Below are 24786 nucleotides of genomic sequence, written 5' to 3' on the forward strand. Positions count from 1 at the left end.
GGATGAAGACCAGACGTGCCTCTACAACTTCAAGGTCCATGGGTAACATGTATCAGGTTAGGGTGAAAAGGTTAGACCAAACCCGAACCATCCAAGAACAGATAGTGATTTGTGTCATTGAAATGAATAATGATTATATATATTTATATAAACATAAATAGATTCATTCAGTGACATATTTCAGAATGTTCACAAATGTGTTGGGGTTGGTTTACCTTCTCACGTGGGTTTTCTCCGGTCCTCCGGTTTCCCCCCACATACCAAACACGGTTTGGTTTACAATGGGCAGAATGAGATAAGGGCTTTGTGGGTTTTCTCCGGTCCTCCGGTTTCCCCCCACACCCAACAATGTTTGGTTTATCATTGCAAAAGAAAAGAATAAACCTGCTGTTGCTGAGTTTAAGTGACAACGGGTTCCATCCACCTCACAGAGCTTTAGGGGTTCCGATTCCCCCATCTGGAAGCCCACCCCCCCACACTCCGTCCCTTCATGTCTCTCTGTGTCACATGTTCCAAGTATTCTTCTAATCGATTAGTTATTTCCAACCAGAACATGGCCCCCAATCAACGCTCTTATGCTCTTAAGCCCAGCGATTTTTAGACTAATGGATGAATCGATTGGCACGATTGACTTGATTTGAACAAGACTTTTTATTTATTTGATTGTCTTCTGTTATGAAGACGCAGTGTGTGATAGATTCCTCGCTGGACTCCTTCTAACTTCAAAGCAGCTGGAGGACGGCGCCGCTACACCTTTAAACTCAGAGTGGAAGAAAGTGCTCCATTCATATTTAATCAGCTCCCAGAGGCTCGCAGCCGGGTCAGTGTAACTTAATGAGACATCAGGATAGTGGGTGAGAATTAATATGTAATAATCCTGTCACACTTACTGCCATAAAGGCTTTGATCTTTCGGTGGAGTCGCTGGAAAGTGAGAAAACACGGGACGAATACAAACGTATCGAGCCAAAAGCTATTCTCCTCATAGGAGCCCTGGTGGGGGCGGGGGGGATGCAGGAGTCAGCGGCCGATAAACTCTCAGGACACACAGTGGGTTCCTACGACGTCGAAGCAGGTTGTAGTTTACGAGGAACCAGGACCATATGGACAAGGTGGAACTCCCATTTCCTCTGGACCTCGGTGGGTAGGATCAGAGGGAGCAACACATGCTGATGGTTAACATGTGTCAATGACCTTTAGACACGTCCTTTGGCTAAAGGACAGGTGACACCCGTTGCTCAAGAGGACGTTAGCTTTTGAAAAGGCTTCCTCGGAGGTTTGAATCATCAAAGGAGCGACAGCCTTCCAAATAAACAACTCACTCAAATACGTCTATAGTCATTTCAAACTTTGTGGACACCCTGTTCCAATAAAGCTGAGAATAGAAGTGATTCTCCAGAACTGTTTTTATTTTCATCCTTATTTCTGTATCCGATGTCATCTCATTGATATTAATACATTTGGTATGAAGAAGCTATGAGGTACAGCTGTTTCAGTGACAGCTTGTATGTATTTAATAAAGGAGTCTGAGCTTCCTTCCTTCATCTTTCGGCTCGTTCTTTTCTAACGAGCTTTGAGGAGACGTTTCATATTTCATTGAGATAAAACAAGTTTTATTTTTCCAGTCATGATTTCAGTGTTCCAGCAGCAGCCCGAGGCCCACAGCTAGAAGGTGAGGTATCATGGGAAAAAACCAAAGAGAAAAAACAGAATTACCATAGTTTTGACTTTTTTTTCCGTTTGTTTTCATATGAAAAGAGAGATGAAAGGACCCAAAGGACCACAGAGAGCAGACTTCTTGATCATTATGATGATATTATTTGAAGGGCGTTTGTGTATGAGTGATTTAATCCTAGGCTTTTTCATCCACATAATCAGCTGATCGCTGTCATTGTGATGTCTGGCTTTTGTCCCTCTTTGAATAAATGCATATGAATAAGAGCTGTAGTCTTTGAACTCAAGCCTCCACCAATTATCATCATGAGGATAACTGAAGTCGTTGGTATCCACCTGCGGAACTTAAACAGTGATGCCAACGCCTTCAATTCTGTGTAGTGACCAGCAGGGGGCGACTCCTCTGCTCCCATAGACGTCTATGAGGAAATGACTCTACTTCTCTCTTGATTTATTCCCTCAGTAAACATTGTAAACATGAGTTTATGGTCTCATTCGCTAGTCTTCTTCAACACAGCATGATGTTCATTTAGTGAATGATGAGCCATGTAGAGTTCATAGGTCTCTCTGGGATTTCTGCCTTGTTGTAATCATCTCTGTGGTCACATGTTATACAGACTTTGTGTAGAAGAAGCGTGTCAATGCCAAACTGGGAGAGATTGTATATACATACTTCTGTATATACGTCATCCATCATGTTTTTAGCCCTGTGGTCATAACGCTGCAGCGCTGTGAGGGTTGTTTGCTTTAAAAGGCAGCTGAGGTCGGTAAAGGAAGGATTGGAACTCAAAGCGGTTCTTCTGCGCTGTGAATCTCTCATTACATCTATGTGTTGTGATATTTTGGTCTCCCAGACATTCCGCGTCGTCGACGTTCCGTACCTTTCCCCCTCGTCCTCTGCCCGGAAAACTTCTGTCTACATGTGGGTAAGAAAGGAACATACAGTCAGTCCATCCACACATAATGAGCAGGGTAATGGTCCATAAATGTTTATGTGCGTGTGTGTGTGTGTCAGGTCTAATGTATTTTTAGACAAAAATGACATAGAGTGTGTCAAAAAGGATTCCTCCTCCAATATCTCACATCTGGAGAACGAACGATGCTGTTATGCTCCGACTTTCACATTAGAAGAGCGAGGCGATGAATCCAATATCAAAAATACTAATCAAATACATTCAAAATATATGTGTGGGGTGTTTAGGGTTCTTGCTCATGGGCATCAGTCTCTAAAAGAAAGCAATTTATAAAACAACAGTTGTTCAAATTCCAAATAACTGTGCTTGTGTGTCCTCGGGCCCGAGCGTCCTAATGCAGGGAGAAATGCAGCGCCTCGTGGTCGGGCCCCGGCCCCCTCAGATGAGGCGCAGCAGAAGATAGATGCACCGGCGGGGGATCATCCGTCTTGTGCTGCTGGGACACTAATTCCATCTCTCCGTCGCTCTCCTTTCAGGTTCAATCCGGCTTCCATTAAACGTTGGCTCCAAACGCCGACAAAACTACAGCGGCAAATCCTCAACGGAAGATTTGATAGGAAATATTGTTCTTCAGGAGAAATTCTCACACGGCAAGTGCTGCAGGCGGGGGCGAGGGGGGGGATCGAATGCCCATCTTCCACGCCCTGGAAGTGGTTTCGTCTGACGGATAACAGCCGGAGGTTGCAGGCGCTGCAATGACTCAGTCATTGATTTCCAGTAAAAGGTCCCAGGTTTTCCACAGCGGACGAGAAGGCAATGGAGAAGGTTGAGTGGCTGGGTGCAGGGCCCCCCAACCACCGCTTTGTTTCTAAAACAAGTGTGCACTCATATCCTGTGCGTCTGCCAGATGCCAAATTGGTAGATTACTCAAATACTCCCATGAGATTCCTTGAGCTGCTCCCAAAGTTGTTGGCCAACATTCCTTAAAGCTCTTTGACAAAACGTTTTTTTTTTTTCAGGGCAATGCTCATACCCTCCACTTTGGTAAAGAAACAAACAGAGCTTTGGCTTCTTGTAATAGCAATCATGTCTTCCTGTGCACGATTAAACCCAAGCGTTGGTTGGGAAGAGCTATAGTGACGTTTGGGATCAGGACCTCTCGCTGCAGATGACTTCTTTTATCCTGCCAGGTGGATAATTGTTTCCACCAGGTGCAGATCAGTCAGAGATTAAACTGCGGGGAAGCTAAAACCTGCAGGGACGATCCAGATTGATTGGATGAAAGGACACTAAAAAGAGGACAAGTCACAGAGTCAATCCCCTCTTGTCAGTCATGTGCACACCCCCGCCCCAAAGGCTCTGAGACGTCGGCATGAAGGGTGTCTAGTTTCTATTATTATATATAATAGTGAGAAGTGGATCATCAAGGAATGCATTTAAATGACAGACAGACAACCCCAATGATATGGAATCAGATTATAATTAAAACCCCAGATCAGCGTAGCGACTGTAGCTATGACATTTGGTACATCCAAATACATAACAATACTCATATTATTCATTTGAATCATCTCTTCACCTTGTTGTTTTGGCAAATCCGGCCAGCTGAGACAACAGCTGCACAACGGAAATGTATCCGTGGTGATGACTGTGGTGGGGGGGGGGGGGGGGGGGGGGGGCTTCTGTGACTCAGCCTCAGTTGAGTCACTTCCCCTCCATGATCTCTGACCAGGTGGTTTTACCCACGCACGGAGACAAGGCACCGATGCAGGTACCTAACGACAGAAACAGAAGTTCACATCTCTTATCACTCTGACGTCTCGGCAGTTCTGAGTTTTAGTTGGCGTCTTCATCGACGGGCTTCGACACATCCCTCACCCCGGTTGGGACTAGATTTGTTTTTCCCGTGTCATCGTGGCGATAACTCCGTCCACGAGAAACGGCGCGGAGCGAGCGCTTTGTCAGGTTATTGCCGCAAGCGAGGCCTTTTGTGTCTCCTTTTTGAACGGTTTCAGTCCGCTGGTCAGACGGTCAGATCGTCTGGAAACGTACATTCTTCTTCGGAACATTGCTGCCCCTTCTCATTTTCCTCTGCCTCGACCTCGTTTTTGTCAATCGATTGGGGAGCAGCTCTCGGCCGCCTCGGCTCCTGTGAGCTGGGCCATGCTGTAAGACTAAACCCCCCCCAAAAGAATAAGACTCGTTGTTTGACACCAGATCCTGAGACATTTTGTTTTTTCTTGGCCCTGCTCTCCAAAACAAGAAAAACCCTTTGGTAGAAAGGATTTTATCTTGGCACCACCTGCCCGAAATATCACCTCTCTGCAGGTTGTTCAGGTCCGTTTAATGCGACGAATTTATCAAATCCCAACAGCTTAAAAAGAGAGAGATAACCAAATAGACCTTGTGCTCAGGCATCAGGGCCTCACGTCCAACTGGTCGGTTTCCACAACCCGACACTGAGGATCCCGGCTTTCCACCAGCAACTCACGTTACCCACACAGAGCGAAATGGACGGCCACAGGTGCGTGAAAAGCATCCCGTAGGTTGTGGAAACGCTGTTAGGGATGATGTTAGTGTTAAATAAAAGGCTCTGGGATTAATGCTGAAGATGCAATCGGCGCCCCGGTCTCTGTCTTGCGGCGGTCCGTACACACACAACCAGAGGTGGCAGTGCACCCCGTGGCCTTCTCGCTGCGGGTGGCAGAACAATGTTGAGCACGTCCACTGTGTTGTTGTCCATCCACTGAACATGTTGTTTTGGGGTACCTGCTGGAACAAAGGATTTTGTAGTTTTGCTCGACAGGGCGGTTGTTTTCGACCTCTAGAACCTTTTTGAGTTGCTTTTGATTTCGCTTTACTTCCACCCAACTTCTTTTGCATGGTTGAAATGTTAAGAGGATCCTTCCCCTCATGCATGCAGAGGATGAGCCCATGCTATAAAGAAATCTGTCAATCAAGCTCTCGCCTTGATGCTGTTATTCACAGGTGGGGTCAGGGTTTGATCTGCAGACCTTGGTCTTGGCAGCAAATTGGATCATCAAAGGTAAAGGCGTGAGATTGGGGTCTTATCCATGTTAATGTCTTTGGTGCAGTGCTTCCTCAGCATCGATCAAAATGGATCATATATATCAATATATATATAGTATACGGCTTTGAAGCTTTAAAGCTCTAAAGCCCAAAGAAGCCTTAACAGACACTTTCAGATCATCCTCCACGTTCTATGTACGTAAATCTGCAGATCCTCTTCAGCAGATGAAAAATTGACTCAATCTCACTGCTCAAATCAAACCTAAAAGATGGGACGGATCAGGATTAAGAAGGTCGATGAATTCTGTGCGTGATGAGTTCAAATGATGCCTTTGCTCGAGGGAGGATCCTCAGCGAACTCGCGCATAAAGGAAATACCGGCAGGCGGAGGGCATCTTCGTTGATCCCCAATGTAGGAAAGAATACAGATAACTACGTTGAGGAGAGGAAACTGGGCTTCTATTAACTTTCTACTTTCACTAATTTTTTATTATCTGCACACTTACATGTAAACAAAATAGAAAAGAAGGTCCTTCCCAACACAGTGCAACATGCTTTCATGGCAATTTTCTCTTCCTTTATGAGAAAATGCAAAAAAAGAATGTGTTTTATTGATGGCAACTAATAACTAATTATTGTTCGTTCCTTGTGCTCAGAAGATGAATCGTGTTTCTCCAAAAGGAAATACAATGTCTTCTAGTCACAAAGATCCATGTTATGAATTGCTGAATGTAATAGGACGACTCCGACCTTGACAGTTATACCTTCCATCCAACACCTTCTGCCATGTACAGAGATTTAAAAAAGAAAGAAACTGAATGCATTGAAAAGAAAAAATAGTTAATTACAGGTGTCAAGAAGGCCTCCCACCAGCTTTTGGTGGCAAGGTGATGCCTACATTCAAGTATCCTGAAGGATGATTGAGCAGACACTGAAGCCACAGTTCTCTCTGAGTCTGAAGTAAACCCAAACCGATGGAAGATAACCAGTAATCCTTTGAGATCGAGAGGGAGTCTTTTAGTCACAAGAGAAGTAATACAAATACATTTAAACCACAAAACCAAAGTGATCTGGTAGTTGACACCGACTGAAGATGTCTTATTCAGGCTGTGGTGCTAATATATACATATATATTATATGAATATACGAGGAAGCAGAGTGAGTATTTGAACTCTACATCCTCAAAGATTTCTGACACTGGGCTTTCAGCCATCCTGCCTGTTCAGAAGGTTTCACACCTGGAGTGGATGTCATTTGTGATGTCACAGAGTGCTCTGTGAGCCTGTGCAACATTAGGAAAATTATTTATAGGGAGATGATGTAAGTACTGCACTTTTAAGGGGAACTTTTCTATTTGCATATGGTGCATTGAGTCTCATCCTCAACCTCTACGGAACGAGCCTCTCTGCAGCCATCATTATGGCCACCTCTCCATTCATCCAGGGGGAGTTTTAGTTTTTGGGTATTTCTTAAGGCCGATGCGGCTTGTCCCCCGAGTTGAACCTTTATGGGTAGAGTCACGGAGAAGCACACATTGCTGAAAAGGAAAGAAAACACTAAGAGGGAAACTAAATCTGTGCGGCCTCTTGTTCTGCGTCCTTCAAACTTGTAAAAGAAAAAGCAAGCTTTCTGGCACAGAGTTATCTAAGGTGGCTTTTTGAGTTGAAATTCGCTCACGCTTCTTCACACGCTGGCTGGCCAGCTACCTTTGGATGGATCCTGTGTTCATGAGCAGACATGGGAGGATTCCAGGAAGTTTGTCGGTTAGCAAATCTTTTCTTTTGGCGGTGCCCGCTAAGGTTAGCTTCAGCCTCGGAGAGAATCCAGCAGAGCAGCTATCGCAGTTTGCGGGTCGTGTACGTGCTCGTATCCGGCTTCACACCAGCACTCGTCGCCGAAATAAAAAAGGAAGCCAAAGCTTCATGAGGTAAAGCTGCATTCTGTGTAGTGACCAGCAGGGGGCGACTCCTCTGCTCCCATAGACGTCTATGAGAACATGACTCTACTTCTGTGTAGTGACCAGCAGGGGGCGACTCCTCTGCTCCCATAGACGTCTATGAGGAAAGGACTCTACTTCTGTGTAGTGACCAGCAGGGGGCGACTTCTCTGCTCCCATAGACGTCTATGAGGAAATGACTCTACTTCTGTGTAGTGACCAGCAGGGGGCGACTCCTCTGCTCCCATAGACGTCTATGAGGAAATGACTCTACTTCTGTGTAGTGACCAGCAGGGGGCGACTCCTCTGCTCCCATAGACGTCTATGAGGAAATGACTCTACTTCTGTGTAGTGACCAGCAGGGGGCGACTCCTCTGCTCCCATAGACGTCTATGAGGAAATGACTCTACTTCTGTGTAGTGACCAGCAGGGGGCGACTCCTCTGCTCCCATAGACGTCTATGAGGAAATGACTCTACTTCTGTGTAGTGACCAGCAGGGGGCGACTCCTCTGCTCCCATAGACGTCTATGAGGAAATGACTCTACTTCTGTGTAGTGACCAGCAGGGGGCGACTCCTCTGCTCCCATAGACGTCTATGAGGAAATGACTACTTCTGTGTAGTGACCAGCAGGGGGCGACTCCTCTGCTCCCATAGACGTCTATGAGGAAATGACTACTTCTCTCTTGATTTATTCCCTCAGTAAACATCTTAACGTGAGTTTATGGTCTCAGTCTCTAGTTTCAAGTCGTCTACAACACTTTGTGAAATTGGGTTGCCTCAAATATTTAAGAATAGCACAGTCTCTACAGTGCAGTAAAATTAAATTGGAAAGAGGACTATTTCCCCATGTGGTCCTGCTGTGTATTTAAACAAAATGTGATCAAGGATGATCAAGGATTCCAACCAGACAAATCAAAAGAGGCCAAACTCTGCGCAGTTTGACGCCATTTTCCTAAAGTTAGGAATTATATGTAGCGGCGTGGCCGCTATAACGCCGCCGCACTCCGCCTGCTTCCAACGTAGCAATGAAGTGTGGCCCTGTGGCGTCCGTGTAAGTAACATGGTGTCAGCTGGCGGGATAAACAGTGGATAAACGGTGGATGCACCGCGGCGTGACGGAGGGTTTTGGGTGCAGGATTTGATCCTTCGCCGCGGGTGGAGGGTAAAACACGTTAGTGCACAGAGTGCGGCACGGGAGGGGTAAGAAAGCAAATCCTCTTGTTCCAAGCTAAAGATAATTAAGTCTAATCAACAGTATTACAGTGTGTGTGTGGACTCACACAGCCTCCTTTGTAGGGACACGTGAGTTTTCCATCCTGTGAGGACATTCTGACTTCACCTTGCTGCATTGAAGGGCGACGCCATCTGCATTCTTCGTGTGAATGGTGTCTGGTAAAAAGAATGTGGATGGAAGAAACAGAAAAAGGCGCAATTGAAAAAAAAATGATTTCACTTAAAGCGCACGTTTTGTTTTGTAGTAGTAGTGTATTTCACCTCTTTACCTTGCTGTCAGACCTGTTCAGACCGTAAACTTTATCAGGTATACGCATCTTTATGAAGACATTATAAATTATAAAGACATAATATAAACCCCAAGATATGTCCTAATATATATGCATGAACATTACATATGCTTCATTTGCCAACACGCACATGGGGCGGTGGTTAATGAAAAGTATTCATTCCCCCGGAGCTGCAGGTTAAATAAAGCCTTATTTTCAACCATCTAATTCAATGAGTCACTAATGAGCCCTGCTGTAGATCAGGGGAGGATCTTGTATGTAAGTGGCTTGCGGGGTAATTGAATGTTTGCCCTGCATGGTGTATTGTAAGAAATAAACCCTCTCGAGCCCAATCTGAATATTGCACATGAAGGACTTGGCTGCTGCATCTCTGATCTGCTCAAAAAACACATCTGGAACAACAAGGACCACAAATATCACCCCTGGATTTTGTTCAAATATTTGCTCGGGCTTGTTCGGGTTCCGGACCCCGTTGAGGCGTCACAACGTACGGGATCAGCAGTCAACCGGTGCTCGGTGAGGCGCGTCGGAGTCTGCAGTGTCCCCCCTCCCCCCCTCACCCCCTTCCCTGCCTCCCACTCCTCTCGGCTCAGCAGCCCTTCGTCGCGGCTTCTCTCTCGTGCTCTGTGAGCTCCGGACTCCGGTGTTCAAACTTTCCTCAGAGGAGACGGATGATTCAACATCTCGCAGGTAAAGCACAACCAACGACTCTAACCGACCCGGTTCCGTTGCCTCCTGACCCCTGAAGCGGGATTCTTTGCCTTCTCGCCTCCGGCTCCGGTGCGGGACCTGTCTCGGTGCGCACCGGATCAGAAATGGACCGCGGAACGCGTCCGGCGACCAACTGAAAGGAGTCCAGCCCCGAGAAGGAAGCACCGTGCGCCTTTTCTCCTCGAGCCCAAACATCAGCGGAGACTCGAGGACACGGACACACTGTAGCGGACACCCAAGAAGGATGTAGCTCTTCAGATAAAACACAACGCGGGGGGCGGGACAGACATCACAAACTGCCGGGACGCGCGAGGATCGGTCGGACGTGCACGCGGGTGAGTGAAGCTGCTGTCCTCGCCTCCCGGGCACGGATGGAGGTCAGAGGTGTCCAGAGATGCATGCATGGGGGGGGGGGGGGGCGGCTTTGAGAACATCGGATTTAGTTGAAATGAGAAGGTGCGTGTGACGGTGAGGGCTCTGCATGCGGGGAGCCGTGGCCACGGCGGCGTTTTTACGCAGCGCCGCAGAAAACCCCCAAAACATCCAAGTGTTCTAGTCCGGTTCTGAGTGACAGCAATGTGTTCCCCGGCTCCCCAGAATTGATTAGAAGGTGAACAACCCCCCGGTAGTTTGAGTTTGAGGTGCTTCTTTCCAAAGGGGAGCCAGTCCACACTGAGGCAGCGTGCTGGGTAATTAGCGCACAGAGCAAAGTGACGCCGCCGCTCATTAGGACGTGTCGCGCGGGTCTGAGAGGAGATGAAGGCGGGGCGGTGCTCGCTGGGACGCGTTGACTCGTTGAGAGTGTGTTCGCTTCTGTGACCGCGGGGGGCCGGAGAGGGTGTGGCAGTTCATCCTCGGGGGAGGATTCCGCTGCAAATACCTGCGCCAAACTGGGAATGCAATCATTGAGCCGCGCGTGCGTGCGTGCGTGAGTTTATTCAATGAAGCTGCCTCTAATCCTCCTGTCTCCAGGGAGGATTAGAGGCGTGGGACATTTCGGGACCTGCCCCCCCCCCCCCTACTTCTTTCTTTCTATTGGCATCAATAGAAATGTTGCAGGTGCCATTTCATGCAGCTGCAACATTTGCCGTGAGGTTCATTTTTAGTGCACCTCGTGCACGTTGACCTCATACACAAAATCTGACTCATGCCCGCTTGTAGCAGCTCATGTGGAAATGCAGAACAGATCCCAAATATTTGACCTGTTGGAAACCGTCCAATTCATTTGTATTCAGGTTGTTTAAAGCGTCTGAATGCACTCTCTCTCTCTCCCCCCCCCCTCTCTCTCACTCTCTCTCTCTCTCCCCCCCCCCCCCCTCTCTCTCTCTCTCTCTCTCTCTCTTTCTCCAGCTCACTTCAGTCTTCCTTTTGTTCTCCATCCTCATCCATCAGTCTCTCTTCTGACATCACCTCAAAAGCTTTATTGGCATGAAAGTGGAAATAGTGGTCTCTCTCTCTCTCTCTCTCTCTCTCTCTCTCTCTCTCTCTCTCTCTCTCCCTCTCTCTCCCCTTCTGGGTATGCAGTCCTCCCTTTACGTCTTGTTGGTTTAGCTTGGTTGTCACACTGCTGGGGGATTGCAGTACCACTACCCCCCCCCCCCCCCCCCCAACTCCTACGGATGTACTTCCCTGCATCTGTTTTCTTCCTTTTTTCAGGAAGCACGCTCTGCTGCTCAGCGATTGGTTTTCCCAACACGAAACACCAATTTCACGTCCAAATATGGTTTTCTTCGGAGGCGGGGCCTGACTAGTAATTTCATTCATCAAAAGCTTTTTTTTCTCCGAAAGTGGCGTCCAGTAACGATCCCGGGTGTCTGAAGTGATTTAACCGCCGTCACGCCGAGGTCGGATGACGTGAACTGCAGGCTGATTTATGGTGTATTTTTCGGGCAAATGGAAAAGTCCACGGCCTGAAGGGGGCCGCTACTTAACCGCAGAGAAACAGACAGAGGCCACGTGTACCCTCTCACCCGTCTCAGCCCCCCCCCCCCATTTGATTGAGAGTAACTCACAGCAGATCAGCAGAATGACATATTGCTGCCAACTGTGTTCATTTCATTCCTTAAATGAAAAAGCAAGGATCCCGAATGGATGGATGTGGACGTCATTCGGGGGATGAAATGGGATTGTGTGTGTGTGTGTGTGGGGGGGGGGGAAAGCCTTCATTTGGCATTTGTCCCTGTGACATCACGATGTTGCGTGCGGGGAGCTCTGGTTTTGTTGCTCTGTCGGTGTTTGTTTGGGTCCGTTTGTGTCAACAGAATTGGGGCCGATCCTGGCTTTCCTTCGGGTCCCCGGGAGCGCGTTAGACTCCATATCGTCTCCGGGCAGCATCTTCATCCCTTTAAAAATCCAAGCTGCATCCCGATGGCGTGGAAGGACTCTTCACTGTTGCCTGTCGAATACGATTCATTCAGCCTTAGCTCTCGTCCACACACACACACACACCCTGCCCCCCTCCCCGGTACGGCAGCACAGGCCGCGGTGTGTTTATGTTCAGGCCTGATTGCGCCTACTTGATTCAGTCATTCAGCCCGAAGAGGATTTCATTTGACTGAGTCGGTGTCTCGCGGCCCCGGATTAAAGTGACAATCAGTCTCGTGAAACAACAACCGCCCCCGCTGCCCCCTCTCTCTGCAGACCTGCTGCCTGGTCGAGGGAGGGGGGACAAACCTCATCATTTGGCAATCAATCCCTCTGGCTGCAGCTGCTGCGTTGCCCCCCCCCCCCTCCGAATAGAGGCCGGTCCGATCACATCTTTGGCGCGTTGGTGCGGTGATGGTTTTTTTTCGCGCTGCGACAGCGTCGGACCGACTGACTGGAATTCTAAGTGAGCGGGAGAAGGAACAAAGGGACGTCCGTCTTCATGGGTGTAGGTAGCTCTACACCCCCTCTGGGACGTAAAAGTCCATCTACCGACAACCCTCCTGATGGTTTCCAGAGGACCTGGAGGACGGGGGAGGCAGGAGAAGGGCGGCCGCTGCAAACAGTGTTGTTTCCAAATGAGAGATCAATATCTTAAAATGACTCCTACTTTCAATCAAGGTCTACTTTCATTTCAGTTTTCAGAGAAAAGCCGTATTTATTGAGCAGTAGCTTCTTCACTCCTTTCGGGGGATGAAGCCTGGCGCTTCGACGTGGAGCCGATGGACTCCGCCCCCCATTTCCCAACAGTCTGCAATGGAGACCCCTCGCGTGGTTTCTTCAGAACGAAAACCAGCTGGTCACGAGAGCCTTTCATGTGTTACCACTGAGCACACATGAACATCCAGTCTTCAAGAAGCCTCTGATGAAGGCCCGGTCCAGTCTGGAGTGGAATGGAGCCACCGCTGGCTCTCGGGCCCTCGGAGGGACTTTCTGAAGGCAGCGGTGATGTATTCGTCCTGCATGCTCTCTGCTCGGGTCTCTTTGCTTCGTTTTACAGCCAACTTGGCTTCTCGTCGGCCCTGAGAGGGGTTTCCCTTTTTAACGGTCCTTCCCATGGCACTTTTTCTTATGAAGTACTTAATTGCTGTACTTCTCGGGAACCCACTCTGGGGTCACGGCATTCTTCTTCTTCTCTATCTCGTGTGATCCTGTCGGGGCCTTAGGCTTAATGACCATTCTTTTTTATGAGCGGTTAATCGAGGTGTTATGATTGTGAATGTGTGGGAAGGGTCTTATAATGCAGCGGAGGCCTCAGGCCGAAGGGGTGTCCATCCAGCTGGGTCCAGTTCACGGGTCCTCGAATCGCTTTATCCACTTCAAACTTCTGAGTACGTGAAAGAGCCAGGAGAAAAAAAACGTTTGCGTCGGCAATACCAACAAAGAAGAACTACAAGTTTGCAGTTTGGTGTGTTGACCTTGTTCGCTAATCTGTCTTTTGAAATCCCAAAGTCAAAAAGGGGCCGTAATCCAGCGTAATCCAGGTACCGTGTGGGTGTAATTACCCGAGCGTTAGCGGATCAAAATGCTTCCATTTAAGCAATGGGACTGAACCTGTGTTTGTTTTATTGCAAACGGAGAGGCAGCCAATAGCGGCGCAGCACGTCGCGTGCTGTTCTTTGGGTGGAACTGCGCCATCACAGCTTTTTTCCTCCTCTTATTATAGGAGTGGAAAAAGAATAATTGGAAACATTTCCCCCTCTGTGGTTTCTGATCGTGGAAGCTGGGTTTTTCTTGGGTGGAAGCAACACATTTTCCTGTTACATCAAAGCTCCGGTACCAGCCGGTGCCAACTCGAGCAATGAGCCAGAGAACCAGAACATCTGAGGAAGAAAAGCAGCCGTTAGACACATGAGAACAGGTCAGAATAAGGAAAATCCTTCTGTTAAATCAGGTGAGCCCAGATTCCCTGCAGAGGCATAAGTTCAGCTGTTTCAGGACTGAAGGCAGGTCCTCACATCCATGACGCCCCCTCAGCGCTGAGATGATATGCATCAACATACCTACACGTATCTGCTGTGATAAAAAGGCAAAAACATGGATGTTTCTCGCTAAAGCCCGAGAAGTGGAATGAATCAATTGGCATCAGAGCCGGGTCCATCCAGCTCAGACTACTGTGGCATGAACTCCTTAGAAGGTCCACCTCGTCAGAATCCAAAGTCCCCCCCGGGAGGAGTACAGGGGGTCCTCCTGTACTCCTCCCTCTAGCAACAGCTTGTAGAGATACTGAAATATATGCTTCTCATTATATTCTGGTCTTCTGGGAACATGATTAGAAATCCACTGTACCTCTATTAGAGACACTTCCAATAATAGTCTCATGGACCTGGAATAGTTGTTTAATTTGTCCCACGGATGAACACTCATCGATGGACTGTTAAAAGAAGACCAAGCCCTGAATCCTCTCGGCCCAACAGGAGATCCGAGGTGATACTCGGATACTCCAACTCCCTCTGGAATCATATGTGAGTGTGAATTCCATCCCACGTGTCTCCTGGTAGACCCCCCTCGCCGGCCACCTCCATCCTCCTCTCTTACACATGCATATGCTTGTGAAGGTGGGTCAGGGTCAGGGGGTCAGGGGGTCAGGGGGTCAGGGTTAGGGGGTTAGGGGGTTAGGGGGTGAGGGGGGTTAGGGCTGTTTCATCTTGTCCACCTGGGCGAGTAAATAACTGGTGACGAGAGGAAGGACGCGTCCTCCTCGTCTGGGATTCTGAGGGAACATTTGAAATTCAGCGCACCAGGATCCGGCTGCTGCTGATCAGGGGTTTTCCCCCCTGTGTGAACAGAGATGATTAATGTCCTCAGGTTCGGGGGGGGGGGGGGTCACAGAGGGCGGGGCTCAACGCCAGTAACCGTCTCAGAGGAAGTGAAGATAACGTTATCCGTTCCAGTAACAAACCCCTCCTGACTGCAGCGTCTGTTCCTGTGATCCAATAAGTCCAGAAAGTGATGAGAGGATTCCATCCCCTCAAGTGCTCTGCTCTGACACGGAAGTGTTGGTGTTCCACCGCCGCAGAAGGAGCTTCATCCTGCGCCTGTCGCACTAAGGCGGGAGATGCTGAAGGGTTTATAGGATTGAGGAGGAAAGACGACGAGCAGTTTGAGCTCATTGGATCCAACATTGAAGCTTACGTTTCTTTGGTAATGCGTTACGCAGACGTGCAGACCTCCTCTCTACACAACGTCAACGCTAAATCACACAAACACACACACACAACTCCTGCTGTCAGCCTTCTGGTTCAGCTGACTGACAGACACACTCAAACGCACACATTTCTACGCCACATGACACATTCGCTGTCCGTCCCAAAGGGATCCTGCAGAGTTTCTATCACACAGACGGATTAACACCTGTCGGTGTGTGTCTGTGTGCGTGTGTGGTTGTGTGTCTGTGTGTGTCGGTGTGCGTGTGTGTGTGTTTTAGCTCGGCAGCATTGAGAATTTGCAGTTCCCTGATGTCATTTGTCAAGTTGTTGGAGGAGCTTGAAGTATAGATTAGTGAGAACACACACACACACACACACACTAAGCACTAAGCACGTTGAATGAAGTCAATTAAATAAAACATTAAGAAGATTGTAGAAACTAGAACAAAGACACTTTGGCCACTTTGTCTCGTTGCGATTAACATTTTAACCTGAGGGAATAAACCCAGTGAAGCAGTTTCATAATTTCATATTTATTGCAGTCTGATATTGTTTTTGTGCACTTTCACTTTCACACAAACACACTCCCTCTCGCACCTTCTCTGGATGCTCCCCCCCCCCTTTGAAGGTGATGCGCTTTGGGGATTTGTCCGTTCCACTGCTTTGAGACAGTTTGACACACACACACACACACACACACACACACACACACACACACACACACACTTCAGCTGCCATACATCCTGCTAAGGTCAGTTCTCTGGCTAAAATACTCTCCGACTTGTCAGCTTATCAACTTCAGAACTCCTTCTCCATCGACCTGTCTGCTCCATCCTCACACACACACACACACACACACACACACACACACACACACACACACACACACACACACATGGGAGTGTGCGCATGGAGCGGAGCCCAACAAGGTTTCAATGCGGTGTCTCGGGTGCTTTGGACTTTGCTGGATCAATGGCTGTCGTGTTCTGAGCTGATTGGGACTCTTTTCTGTATCTTGATCATATTCATCATGTTCACGTTAGTGCTGATGGATTCTTCTGATCTCTTTCTTCAATCAATGTCTTCATCTGGGATCCTTTGGTGCAAAATGAAGACAATGAAATCATGTGTGTTCAGCCAACCGCACCGGGATGAACTTTTATTTTGGACCCTCTCGTCTCTTGGCGTCTTGTCTCAAACATCGAAGAAAAGGCTTGAAACTTCTCCCAATGTGTCTGGTTTTTTCTTTCTGAGGCTTGATGGATGGAACGATTAAACGAGGCCAGCGAAGCAGCACAGTGTCATTCTGATTGTAATTAATGGACTACGCTGCTCTGTCTCTCTACAGTTGGTCTGGGTTCAGAGAGGATTCGTAGCAGGGATCGTTTGACTGGAGATACTTGATGCCTCTAAGTACCAGGTCCTTTCTGTCAGTAGCTTAACTTACTGAGTATCAATACTGAACCCATAGTACACCACTGAATACATGCGGTACCTGGAGAGGAAAAAGTCAAATATAAAGGAAGGATATTGATTTGATCTGCAATCTGCAAGTTTATTATAATTCACTATTCTGGAATTACAAAAAAGGGCAGAAGGGGAATCCGTGGAGGAGACAGAGATGCCGAATAAAGTACGAGAACACGCAGTAAATCAAAGGAACAGACAACAAGCCGAGGAGAACACAAAGTAAATCGAGAGCGACGGAACAAACCCAAACATCAGCCGTGGTCCTCCTGAAGCAGCATCTCTCCAACAGAGAGTGAATCAGCGTCTGAAGCGAGACATCAATACCCTTCACTTCGCATCAGCAGGAGAACCTCAGTGGAAGAGGACGTGAGCACATTTAAGTGCGTCCTGCTGCATTGCGAGGCCTTTCATGTGATGTCGGATACCATTGATCCCTTCAGCTGACTCGGCGTGACAGAACCACCTCGGAGAGTCAGCTAATTGATGGCCAGAGGCTGCTATCGCTAGCTGGAACGTGTCAAGGTCGCGTGGGCTAATGGGCTTAGTTTTATTGATATTAATTTATGAACTGGACTGTGAATACTTAATCATTTCAGAGACGTAGCGGACCGCCGGTAGTACCACTCCAGGCCCGGTCCAGTTTCCTGGCCAACCTTCCCAGAGACTTCTGGTCGTCTGGATCGCAGACCGAAGGGACGGAGATGGAGGCCTCGGACCCATCCGTCACCTGCCGACGCTGCCTCCTGCCAGTCGGTGCTCAGTGGCCCCCGGGGGGGGTGGGGGGGGGGGGTCACAGGGGCGACGAGGGAAGCTTTCGGCGTCCTGGTGTCGGGGGGGAGACGAAGGGTTTATTGATTTTGAAATTGGCAGCTCGCCGTCGCTCTCTCTCCCCTCGTCCGCTTTCTCCCTCATTGATTTTGCTCTCAGCTCCTCCTCTTCCTCCTACTCCAGCTGCCTCCTAGGGCTCTTCGCTCGGCTCCTTACTCCCTCGCCGCCTCCCTCGCCGTCTCTCAGGCTCCTGGCATCCGCCGAATTAAAGGCGCTTCAATCGATAGGAATCGTAGGAAAGTTTTCCTTTGATGCTTTGAGGGAAAACAGGCGTCTCTTATCTCAGTTCTGATGACCGTAGTCAACCGCATCAGCGTTAACGGAGGCTACGTTCAACAACACAAAGCATTGACCTGAAACCCATCGCTGTGCTCTAAACTATGACAACGCACACAGCGGTGCACGCAGCCCATGTTGACTGTGAGCCGAGATCGACCGTAAAGCAATAAAACGCTGGATGGGAACAGAAAGTTGGACAATAATCAGACGTCTGAAGGGTAACTTCAGCTTCCCACATTATTAAAATGATTGACAGCTGTGAAGTCAGTGTCAACGGCTGCCAAGTTCCCACAATGCCCCTGGGCACCGGCCGCTCGGCCTTTCACCACCGAGTTACGCAACTGTTTGTATGTCTGTGCGTGTGTGTGTGTGTGTGTGTGTGTGTGTGCAGTGACGGTTGATTCATCTGTCCGTCTAGACACTTTTAGGGAGACACACACACACATGGAGACGACCACATGACCAGTCCTGTGTAAATGTTCCTGCTGCTGCCCCTCGGCCACGGCTGACTAATGTCAACCATAGGCACACACAGACACACACACACATACACACGCACACACACACACACACACGCAGAGAGGAGAGCGTTAGCTGGTCAGACTGGAACATTGGGTTGTGTGTGTGTGTGTGTGTGTGCGTGTGTGCGTTATGTCCACATGAGTCCCATTGAGTCTGTGTCTCAGCACACTGTGTGAACATTCTTGTGTGCGTTCCCCTTGTTTCCACTGGCAGGAACACACACACACACACACACACACACATATATATATATATGCAGCCATATAGGACCACACATTTTTGGACACACAACAGCAGGAGCGTGGTCCTGCTGTTGTGTGCACGCTGGTCTTCTGGGTGGCCCGTTGTTTCTCATCCGTTGACAGCAGCACCGCTGACTTCATCTTGAGGGGGTTTTAAAGGAGAAATTCAGCTCAAAGAGACACAAATATTAGCTTCTTCTTTTTTTTCCAGTAACCTGTTTGTATTTCTGCTGAGCAGTTGATCTTTTAACAGTAGGTTTACTAAAATATTCCATGTACGACTGACATTGAGCCACAAAGCCACTAATTAAAGCCTTGAAAGCTCTTTTACATTTGTCCTCCTCCAATGTTTCTTCCATCATGCCATAGTATATAAATAAATATACATATCTCCCCTTGGATGACACATGTTGTTACACGCGAGGTCGCAGCTCACACAGCATCTGTCCCTTTGAGGTGTGACACCGAATCATCTGCAGGTGGATCAAAGGAAATGCATTTTAAAAAGCTCATAGCTGTGAGAACTCTCACCTCTCTGCCTGTTGATAAGCAGCCTCGCTCTAATCTCTGAGATACAGGACACACACACACACACACACACACAACATGGTGCCGCATGCTGCGCTTCCAGAAGAATGAAGTCGCACACACACGTGTGTTTACTACACTTCTGAGGATCAGATGCTGTGTTTGCATTATCTGTCACACTGCATTCTGCTCACCAGAGACACACTGACTCAGATGTAAATGCTAATAAAACACTTCTTCGTGGAGGAACGTTACAAACCGCTCTCCTTCGAATCCTCTCACGCAGTCGTTGCTCGTCTCTCACGGCGCCCACATTCGGGGGGATTGGCGTTATCTGCCGATGGCCCCCGGCGTTCCTGCACCGCCCACCTCCACCCGGCAGAGGCAGGTACGCTCACACACAGCACCTGACGGAGAGGTTCAGGGCTGTAGGCACCACGCTGGCTTCTCGAGGGACCCAGTGAGAGAATTTACTTCGTGGCGATTCGTTGAAGCCACAAAGACGTGTTTTTTTCTGAGTGAGCTTAAGCCGTTCCTCCCCGTTTCCGGTCTTTATGCTAAGCTAAGCTAAGCTACCACCGTTACTACTGAAGATGCAGCCCTTTGTTGACCACCGCGGAGGACCTTGTGTGTGTTCATCAACACTCTCTCTGCGGGGGGGGCGATCAGCTGCAGGAGATCGATCCAGGCAGCTCGTATAGCAGTTTGATAGAAGAAATGTCCCCTGTGCACATGATTAGATTCAGAGAAACGTTTATTTCTAGTCTGTAGTCTGAAAGAACATGGCAGTCGTCTCCTGCGTTGTCCTTCTATCAGCAGTACAGTACACCTACCTGTCGCTGTTAGAGCCCCCCCCCCCTTTGGAGTGTGATCCCGATTCCAGTCCCAGCTGGCGGAGTCGGGGGCCTCGCTGCCGGGGGCCCGTGTTCCCGCTCAGAGGCTCCTGTCCGCCCGTCAGAGCCCCACTGTGTGGCTGCGTGGTGATGATCGGTCGCCGACACGAGGAGATGAGCGACTGCTGCTCTGATGGGACCAAAGCGGTGCAGCTGTCAGGTGTTACCAGCAGGTCGGAGGCCTGTGGCCCCCGCGGTCGCCCAGCAGCCGCTGTCAGAGGCGAACGGAGGCCTGACGGCTCCCCACGCTTCTAAATTCATACCCTGTTACCACCGTTAGAATTTAAGCTTCATGTCTCCAACAGCCTGATGCTGAGAGGGGAAAAAGGAAAATGTCCTCACTGGGAAAAATAAGAATCTAGAAGCTCATCCAGGAAAACTTCTTCCATGAAAATAACTTAAGTGAGATAGAGCAGAAGGAGGCAAAACAACCGTCATGCTCCTTTTGAGGAAGCCGTTAATAACATCAAAGCCCCGTTTGGAACGATTTAGTTCAACCGTCCGGCTGTGCGATGGGTTTGCATCCCACTTGTAACCCTCCGCGCGGTTTCCGTGGCCTCAAAGACACTGTGAAGAGCAGCAGCTGGAGGGGAGCTTCAGTTGTTGTTGGGAAGGCAGACACACAACCTGGAAGCAGGAAACACAAACGGAGAAGGCACCCGAAGGAACGGGAGGAGAAGAGTTCTGTAGACGGGAGGAAGGATCAAAACAAGACCGTGGGGACACCAGGAAGTGCACGGAGAGACAGCAGCAGGTTCGTGAAGCCTTTGCGAGGCGCCGTGACTCACTTTCACCATCACGGAGCCGACGGTCCATTAGGGAACCAATGGAGGGGAACGAGTTTGACCCCCTCACCTCGGCGTGTCGCCACGGTGACGGAGCACGAAGTCATCGGGCCTCACTCTGAGTGTGTGTGCGTCTTTATGCAGATGACAGCTCTCTTTCTCTCTGATCAGTTTCACAAAATAAATGTGTGTCTTTCGGTGCGTGTGATCCGCTCCGAGTCGGTTTGACCTGCATTCATACATGCATGAGTTGTTGTCGAGGCGCGCGCACACACACACGCAGACACTCACACAAACAGCAGGTTACCCTCGAGGTATTTTCAGTCATGCAAATCTACGCTGTTTGTCACGCAATGCTGTGTGCCTGGGTGTGTGTTGCTTTTTGTGCGACATTGTAATGCAGAGATGAGTGTGAGTCTGTCTGTCGTCCCTGTGTGTGAGTACATGTGTACGTGCATGTGTGGTAGGTCGACAGTGCACGTGTTTCCAATGGAAACCAATGCAATCTAAATACAAACCAATATGAACCTGGGTTCTTCTCGTTTCTTGAGAACCGTTCCTGTGTTTATAATATATATGTATATGTAAATATACATATATATATATATATATACATATACATATAATATGTATATATAGCCATGGAAGGCCTCTGTCTGCCATGACTCGGACTGAGTAGTAGTTTTAAAGCAGGCTGACCTTGGGGTGGACTCTTTTTCCCACGTGGTAGTGGATCATTTCTGTATCAGGTTCATTGATATTTCAGGTTGTTGTAAGGAGCCTTTATTGATCTCAAATCATTCCTCGGGCAGTTAGAGGTGTGGTGATTAGCAGAAGCTGTGATGGAGGCTCTCTTCTTAGCGGTGTGGACAGAGGGAGCGGACGGTCACACGTGACTCGGTGCATTTTGATGGTTCTTAGCTTCTACTCTTTAACTGTGAGTGGAATCCAATATCTCACCTCTAACAACCACACACACACACACACACACACACAATGCAGAATGATAGTTATTGACGCGGCTGGATATACCGCTCCTCCTGTTGGAAACAACCATAATTATCAGCAATAATCTGAATAACCAGGGACATTCATTAATTTTTATCCATTAGCTGGAGGAAAGTAGGTAAAGCATTTCCTTAATTGTCAGTTTGAGCAAATGAAGCTTTTTCTCCTGTGGATATAATGGAATATATTGGAAATTCCAAATCCAGTTGAACCGAGTGCAAGGAAGAATAAATGTACATTTCCGCAAGAGCAAAAGCGTCGCTCACGCAGAACCGAATCTCAACGCCATTTTAACAAATTGAACGCACTCGTTGTGGATTGTGAATGACGAGCAATCAATGCGGCTCTTACAATATTCATCAGAGGAGCAGGAGGTGTGGAGGTGCTTGGAAGCGATCGAGCGTGCAGTTGTTATTGATGAGTTTATACGGTGTGGTACTTCGTCCTCGCTCCTCTTGTTCAGTGTGTGTGTGCGTTTGGTGTTTGTGTGTCTTAACGGGTTATTGATCGTGTTGTGAACACATTCATAAAGGCATCTTCTATCTTCTTTAGGAGTACACGTTGCCTCTGAGGAATTGGACAACCTGAGATGTAAACACTTATGTCTTCCTCCTCTTCTGAGCCAGAGACATTAGCTCGGTGTCGATTTGTCCTCAAACTCACAGCTCAACCATCGGATTGTGATGAGAATCGCAGAAAGAACAGGTCCAGAGGAGTCGCCCCCTGTTGGTCACTGGAGAGAATGCAGCTGTTGAAGAGGAAGCAAGAAAGCAAGGAAGCAAGGAAGCATGTTGCATTCCCATGATTATGGGAAGTCTAGGATGCAGTATTTTCTGGAGGGGGGGGATGTCTCAGAATCTGATTGTTTACTTATTTCACCCGCTGTACATGTGACCGGGATGACCTTGATGGCTACAGGCCAGGATATTAGTCTTATGGTGAAACCAGTCGGGGTCCGATTGGCTTGTCGGGGAGGAGCAGCCTCAAAGCGACCCGTTCAGGTGTCGAGGTGTCGATGTGTCAGAAAAGGACGTTTGAAGCGTTCGGTTTCAGGGTTCTTCCTCCACGTCGTCTCCATCTGTTGAGGACGGAGCTCCTTTGCTCTGTCCTCAACAACTTCCTGGTTCATCCCTCCTAAAAATCATCGATATTGGTCATTTATCGATTACATATTCTGCCGACTAGCTGATTAATAGTTTAGACGTCCCCCATCCGGAGGGAGAAACGTGTTCTTTACTCATTTACTGGTTGAATCCCGTCAGCTAAGCGTCCCCTTCACGCATCACGAAGCAGCGAGTCAGCATTTTACACTCAGAACACGGTTGTTGTTGTTGTTCCACGATGTAGAAATGCATCAGTAAACAACCCTGGAGGAACCACCGAGGCATTTTTAAATGTCATCACGCGCCAGAACCTCGTTAGAATCGGTGCATCGACGTAATGTGAGAGTGAGACCAGACGAGGGAACCTGTTTGATGGCGAAGCTTTTGATGAAATTGCAAATGACTGTGGGGCCGACTCACTCTCGTCTTACTAGCGTGTTGCTATTAGCCTTCTGACCCCAGCAGGTCCACGGAGGGGGGGGGGACTTGTCTCTTACGCGCACACACACACACACACACACACACACACTTTCTATTAATATATTCCAAGCGGCTTGTCAGCCTGAATGTGACGAGGGGCCGTGGAGGCGGGACGGAGCCGGGCCGGTTAGCGGCGCCCGTCCTCGCCGCTCTTCCCTCGTTGAAATGTTTGCACGCCCACGTGAGACCGAGTGCGTGCAGCGTGTGTACGGGTCGGCTGAAGAGTGGATCGATCTGGTGTTCCTAAACTTGTAGGGGTATCGAAAGCGATGAGGTCGATTCAAACCTCCTGTAGCTTTACATTGATGAAGTGAAAGTGCCCTTAAGATGAGGACGTGTTGGCGCGTGTTGGTGCTAACGGGTGCTACCGGGTGGGCAGGCAGCGGGACGCGGTGGAGTCTTCATGCTGCTGCATAATTAAAGTCTAGCAGCGGCAGCAACACCCACAGCTGAGCTCCCCGGAGCGCCGCTGGAGTCATCATCCACCTCCGCTAGGGGTTAGCGGGGCGCTAGCTACAAACAGAGACAAGCCAGCGGAACAGTGCGCTCTGCCGGGTACGGAGCCGCGGTCTCCTGGGGACCACGGATGTGAGCCCAATCGGGGCGATGGAGTGATCTGTATTTGGAATCTATTTTGAATCTTCATATAAAAATGTGACAGGACTGTTTGCTTCTTCTTCACCTCGACTTTAACTCCTCAGAAAGGCACCGATCGGCCCTCCAGGCGTCGCACACGTTGGGAAGCATTTGCATGAGGATACAAGCGCTGACTCCTTCGCCCACGCCATCTGCGTGCAGAGCACCGCGGGGGGGGGGGGCTCAGGATGTTTGTATCATCTGGTGTGGGGGCGGGGGGGGGCAGATAGTCGGTGGAAACGAGACAGTTTGTGAATGGGAGATTTAAAGAGATGTTTAAAATGTCCCACCGTGCACATTAGGCTCAGACACGTTTCTCCATGAAGACACATATTGACGTATTAACACCCTCCACATGTCTCCCCCCTCCGCCCCCCCCACCGCTCGCTTCACCCCTCTACCAATGAAGAGCAGGGAGTGCGAGGGCTTTGAGTACATCGGCTGCGTCGTTAACTGCTCCAGCTCCTGCACGCCGCATGTGTTCACAGCCCCGTCTTCCTGCCCCCTTGCAGGTGGAGGTGGTTTTAACGAGGCGGGGGCCAGTCGTCAGGGGTTTAACGAGGCGGGGGCCAGTCGTCAGGGGGCTAAAGGCAGCACCGTTTCCTCCCGGCGGCGCGCTCGCTATTCTTATTTCATTCGGTGACACCCGA

General features: G+C 49.0%; 1 long non-coding RNA gene across 1 annotated transcript in view; it reads left to right on the forward strand.

Annotated features, from left to right (window-relative positions):
- Nucleotides 1-9666: 9666 nt before the first annotated feature.
- LOC119223094 (uncharacterized) overlaps nt 9667-24786 on the forward strand; it is a 34823-nt gene continuing 19703 nt past the window's right edge. Inside the window, exon 1 of the long non-coding RNA XR_005120878.2 lies at nt 9667-10124. This is a non-coding gene — a long non-coding RNA (uncharacterized LOC119223094). The remainder of the gene's footprint in view (nt 10125-24786) is intronic.

Source organism: Pungitius pungitius, chromosome 1 (genome assembly GCF_949316345.1).
Source record: "Pungitius pungitius chromosome 1, fPunPun2.1, whole genome shotgun sequence".
Lineage (NCBI taxonomy): Eukaryota > Metazoa > Chordata > Actinopteri > Perciformes > Gasterosteidae > Pungitius > Pungitius pungitius.